The sequence below is a fragment of the Triticum dicoccoides genome, chromosome 3A, assembly GCF_002162155.2.
Source record: "Triticum dicoccoides isolate Atlit2015 ecotype Zavitan chromosome 3A, WEW_v2.0, whole genome shotgun sequence".
NCBI lineage: Eukaryota > Viridiplantae > Streptophyta > Magnoliopsida > Poales > Poaceae > Triticum > Triticum dicoccoides.
Genome location: NC_041384.1, coordinates 517,936,968 through 517,942,965, shown reverse-complemented (window position 1 = coordinate 517,942,965; position 5,998 = coordinate 517,936,968).

The window sequence follows — 5,998 nt, the reverse complement described above, 5'->3', positions numbered from 1 at the left end:
GATGGCAGCTGGCATCGCTAAGAGGTAGTGTTCGACGGCGGTGTCCCATGATGCTGAGGAGGGCGCGCGCACGGAGAGGAAGGCGGGCGGCCATGGAAGTCAAAGGGCTCGCTTCCTAGTGAGCATGCGCATCGTACAGCTCGCGCGCTTCCCGGTGAGCCTACGCATTCAAGGACAGCTTGGACTCCTCTCAGTCAGCCTGCGCACCAGACTGCGCTCACACGCCTCCTGTTCAGTCAAGGTCAAGCAGATGTCTGCACGACACCTCCTACAGCCATTAAAACCATGACACGTGGTGTCCCATGAATAGTTAGCAGAACGCACACGGTTTGAATTATACAAATGTTTGAGATATTAAAGTGGCAGCTATTTTTTCAAAATGCCTTTGTTGGTTGTCACTATTCGAGTGCGCCTTCTCTCAAAATGGACACGAAAAATACCACAGCATGTCGGGTGCCATTCCATGATAGCATGCCAAGTTTCATGAATTTCAGACGAGTTTTGGATTTACTAGAATTTAAAAACCATGCATCTTAGTGTTTTGCCGGCAATCAACGATGCCCTGGTGTTTGAAATTCATTCCCATTTCTTTCATGGGACCTAAGCATGCACCCAAGACACAGATTTGATTTTTCAACCAATTTATATGCACTGGAGCATGTGCATGTAGTTCAAATTTGAATTATGCACGTAAATGCATTAAAAACTCAGTTAATGCATAAAAATGTCCAAACGTACCCCGAAAATCACAAGAAATGACACAACACTCCTGTTGTTCTATATTGACACGAGAATTTTTTTTGGAAACAATAAGAGGCAATGGATATTGTTTCGTCCCCAAAGGTGGGACGTTCCCTACCGAAACCATCATGCTTGTTGTGAGAAGCATATGCACAAACCTGCCCCAAATGGGACAAAATTTTTACCATGGCATGTTGATGCCGCTCCATGATAGCATGCCAAGTTTCATGAATTTCAGACTAGTTTTGGATTTACTAGAATTTAAAAACCAGGCATCTCAATGTTTTGCCGGCAATCAACAGTGCCCTGGTGTTTGAAATTCATTCCCATTTCTTGCATGGGACCTAAGCATGCACCCAAGACACATATTTGTTTTTTCAACAAATTTATATGCACTAGAGCATGTGCATGTAGTTCAAATTTGAATTATGCACATAAATGCATTAAAAACGCAGTTTTAATGCATAAAAACGTCCAAACAAACCCCCAAAAATCACAAAAATGAGACAACACTCCTGTTGTTCTATGTTGACATGAGAAATTTTTTGGAAGCAATAAAAAGTAATGGATATTGTTTCGTCCCCAAAGATGGGACGTTCCTACCGAAACCATCATGCTTGTTGTGAGAAGCTCTGGTTTATGAGAAGCATATACCCAAACTTGCCCCAAATGGGACAAAAAATTTACCACGACATGTTAATGCCGCTCCATGATAGCATGCCAAGTTTCATAAATTTCAGACGAATTTTGGATTTACTAGAATTACAAAAGCAAGTACGTCGACATTTGCCGAAGAGCCACGGTGTCGTGGTGTTCGAATTTCATCCCCATTTCTTGCATGGGTGATAAGCATAAACCCATGGACACATATGATTTTGCAACCCATGTTAGTGCACCGGAGCATGTGCATGTAGTTTAATTTTGAATTGTGCACCTGAAATGGCTAGAAAACCAATTTAATGTATAAAATGTTTAAACAAACCCTGAATAATTCCAATTCTTTTATGACACACATATAGTTGCATGTTCACTCTAGATATAAGGTCTAGCAATTCAAACACCATCCATTGCTGCTATGACCCCATTATGTAATTCAAATCAAGATGAAAAATCAAGTAGATCGCACACAGTTTATTATCACCAACCGTGTGAGATGCAGCACAAAATATCCTGGAGCACCGTCGGTGTATAGTACGCCTATATGGCTTACGCGAGAAGGTGTGTCGGCTACAGTCCACAGCCGGCATCTCAAGCACACTAGCTCGCTCCCCAAATATCATTTCACTGTTCAATCATCGCCGGTGAAATATGGGCACGTGGACCCGCGTCGTGAGGGCAACTTTGGTGGCCCACTCCGGCAAGAGCGCGGCCACAATCGCCATGCGCGTGCTAACAAGGTGCATGAGCGTGGTCGCAATCTGTGACCGGGCGGCAGTATTCCAGATGAGATGCATGATATTCGCCTTCCGCTTCAGCAGTTTTCCAAATGAGATGCATCTGTCTATATACATGTTGCTGTTTGAAAACAGAAAGTTTACCGCTGTTGCAATAATTCCCTAGAAAATTCAGAATGTGATAAAATGTTGAAACCTTTTGAATATTAAGCTCTGATAAATTTACTACAGTGGGAATTTTCTTTCATAATTTTTGGAGCTAGGGAAGTATGGATGTTGCAGCATTCTTTACAGTCTATCCTGTTTAGGCAGATTGCTGTTATGTTTGCATTGTTTGCATATGTTTGCTTCTTTAATAATTCTATTTGAGGATAGGACTATTAAATATGCAGAGGCATTTAGTATGCAATGTTGAATAATAATTTTAGTGATTTTCTACAGTAGAGTATGATAAGGTTTTTGCAATGGTTTATACTAACTTATCTCACGAGTCCTTGTTGAGTTTTGTGTGGATGAAGCTTTTGAGATTTAGGGAGACCATGATATGAGAGGAATTAAGGAGACACAAAAGCTCAAGCTTGGGGATGCCCAAGGCACCCCAAGATAATATTTCAAGAAGTCTCAAGCGTCTAAGCTTGGGGATGCCCCGGTTGGCATCCCACCTTTCTTCTTCAACAACTATCGGTTAGTATCGGTTGATCCTAAGTTTTTGCTTCTTCACATGATGTTTTCTATTCTTAGATGTCATTTTCTTTTGCTTTGCTTGATGTTTGAATAAAATACCAAGATCTGAAATTCTTAAATGTTAGAAAGTCTTCACATAGTTGCACAATTATTCGACTACTCATTGATCTTCACTTATATCTTTCGGAGTAGTTTGTTGTTGCTCTAGTGCTTCACTTATATCCTTTTAGAGCATGGTGGTAGTTTTATTTTGAAGAAATAGATGGACTCTCATGCTTCACTTATATTATTTTGAGAGTCTTAATAGCATGGTAATTTACTAAAATCCTAATATGCTAGGTATTCAAGAATAATAAAATTCTCTTATGAGTGTGTTGAATACTATGAGAAGTTTGATACTTGATAATTGTTTTGAGATATGGAGATGGTGATATTAGAGTCATGCTAGTTGAGTGGTTATGAATTTGATAAATACTTGTGTTGAAGTTTGTGATTCCCATAGCATGCACGTATGGTGAACCGTTATGTGATGAAGTCGGAGCATGATCTATTTATTGATTGTCTTCCTTATGAGTGGCGGTCGGGGACGAGCGATGGTCTTTTCCTACCAATCTATCCCCCTAGGAGCATGCGCGTAATACTTTGCTTTGATAACTAATAGATTTTTGCAATAAGTATGTGAGTTCTTTATGACTAATGTTGAGTCCATGGATTATACACACTCTCACCCTTCCACCATTGCTAGCCTCTCTAGTACCGCGCAACTTTCGCCGGTACCATAAACCCACCATACACCTTCCTCAAAACAGCCACCATACCTACCTATTATGGCATTTCCATAGCCATTCCGAGATATATTGCCATGCAACTTTCCACCATTCCATTATTATGACACGCTTCATCATTGTCATATTGCTTTGCATGATCATGTAGTTAACATCGTATTTGGGGAAGGCCACCGTTCATAATTCTTTCATACATGTCACTCATGCGTCATTGCACATCCCAGTACACCACCGGAGGCATTCATATAGAGTCATATCTTGTTCTAAGCGAGTTGTAATTCTTGAGTTGTAAGTAAATAAAAGTGTGATGATCATCATTATTAGAGCATTGTCCCAGTGAGGAAAGGATGATGGAGACTATGATTCCCCCACAAGTCGGGATGAGACTCTGGATGAAAAATAAATAAAAAAGCCAAAGAAGCCCAAATAAAAAAATAAAAAAGAGGCCATAAAAAAAGAGAAAGGCCCAAATAAAAAAATGAGAGAAAAAGAGAGAAGGGGCAATGCTACTATCCTTTTACCACACTTGTGCTTCAAAGTAGCACCATGATCTTCATGATAGAGAGTCTCCTATGTTGTCACTTTCATATACTAGTGGGAATATTTCATTATAGAACTTGGCTTGTATATTCCAATGATGGGCTTCCTCAAAATGCCCTAGGTCTTCGTGAGCAAGCGAGTTGGATGCACACCCACTAGTTTCTTTTGTTGATCTTTCATACATTTATAGCTCTAGTGCATCCGTTGCATGGCAATCCCTACTCACTCACATTGATATCTATTGATGGGCATCTCCATAGCCTGTTGATACGCCTAGTTGATGTGAGACTATCTTCTCCTTTTGCCTTCTCCACAACCACCATTCTATTCCACCTATAGTGCTATGTCGATGGCTCACGCTCATATATTGCGTGAAGATTGAAAAAGTTTGAGAACATTAAAAGTATGAAACAATTGCTTGGCTTGTCATCAGGGTTGTGCATGATTTAAATATTTTGTGTGGTGAAGATAGAGCATAGCCAGACTATATGATTTTGTAGGGATAGCTTTCTTTGGCCATGTTATTTTGAGAAAACATAATTGCTTAGTTAGTATGCTTGAAGTATTATTGTTCTTATGTCAATATGAACTTTTGTCTTGAATCTTATGGATCTAAATATTAATGCCACAATTAAGAAGAATTACATTGAAATTATGCCAAGTAGCACTCCGCATCAAAAATTATCTTTTTTATCATTTACCTACTCGAGGACGAGCAGGAATTAAGCTTGGGGATGCTTGATACGTCTCCAACGTATCTATAATTTTTGATTGCTCCATGCTATATTATCTACTATTTTGGGCAATATTGGGCTTTATTATCCACTTTTATATTACTTTCAGGACTAACCTATTAACCGGAGGCCCAGCCCAGATTTGTTGTTTTATGCCTATTTCAGTGTTTTGAAGAAAAGGAATATCAGACGGAGTCGAAACGGAACGAAATCAACTAGAGAAGTTATCTTTGGAACGAAAGCCACCCGATGGACTTGGACCCCACGTCAAGGAAGGAAGGAGGAGCTCACGAGGGTAGGGGCGCACCCCCTGCCTCGTGGGGCCCTCGTGGCTCCCCTGACGTGCTTCTTCTGCCTATATAACTCCATATACCCTAAAACTTCCAAAACGGAGATTAGATCGGGAGTTCCGCCGCCAGAAGCCTCCGTAGCCACCGAAAACCAATCTAGACCCGTTCCGGCACCCTGCCGGAGGGGTCAATCCTTCTCCGGCGGCCATCTTCATCATCCTGGTGCTCTCCATGACGAGGAGGGAGTAGTTCTCCCTCGAGGTTGAGGGTATGTACCAGTAGCTATGTGTTTGATCTCTCTCTCTCTCGTGTTCTTGATTTGGCACGATCTTGATGCATCGTGAGCTTTGCTATTATAGTTGGATCTTATGTTTCTCCTCCCCCTCTTCTCTCTATTGTATTGAGATCCAAAAAGAGAGAAGAAGCCATCTAGCTAATAACTATGGACCCGTAGGTCTGAGGTGAACTACTCACACTTCATTGGAGGGGCTATGGTGATGATGTAGAAGCCCTCCGTGATCGATGCCCCCTCCGGCGGAGCTCCGGAACAGGCCCCAAGATGGGATCTTGTGGATACAGGAAACTTGCGGCGGTGGAATTAGGGTTTTGGCTCCGTATCTGATCGTTTGGGGGTACATAGGTATATATAGGAGGAAGGAGTACGACGGTGGAGCAATATGGGGCCCATGAGGGTGGAGGGCGCGCCTGGGGGGGTAGGCGCGCCCCCTACCTCGTGGCCTCCTCTTTTGTGTCTTGACATAGGGTCCAAGTCTCCTAGGTCTTGTTCGTTGAGAAAATCACGTTCTCGAAGGTTTCATTCTGTTTGGACT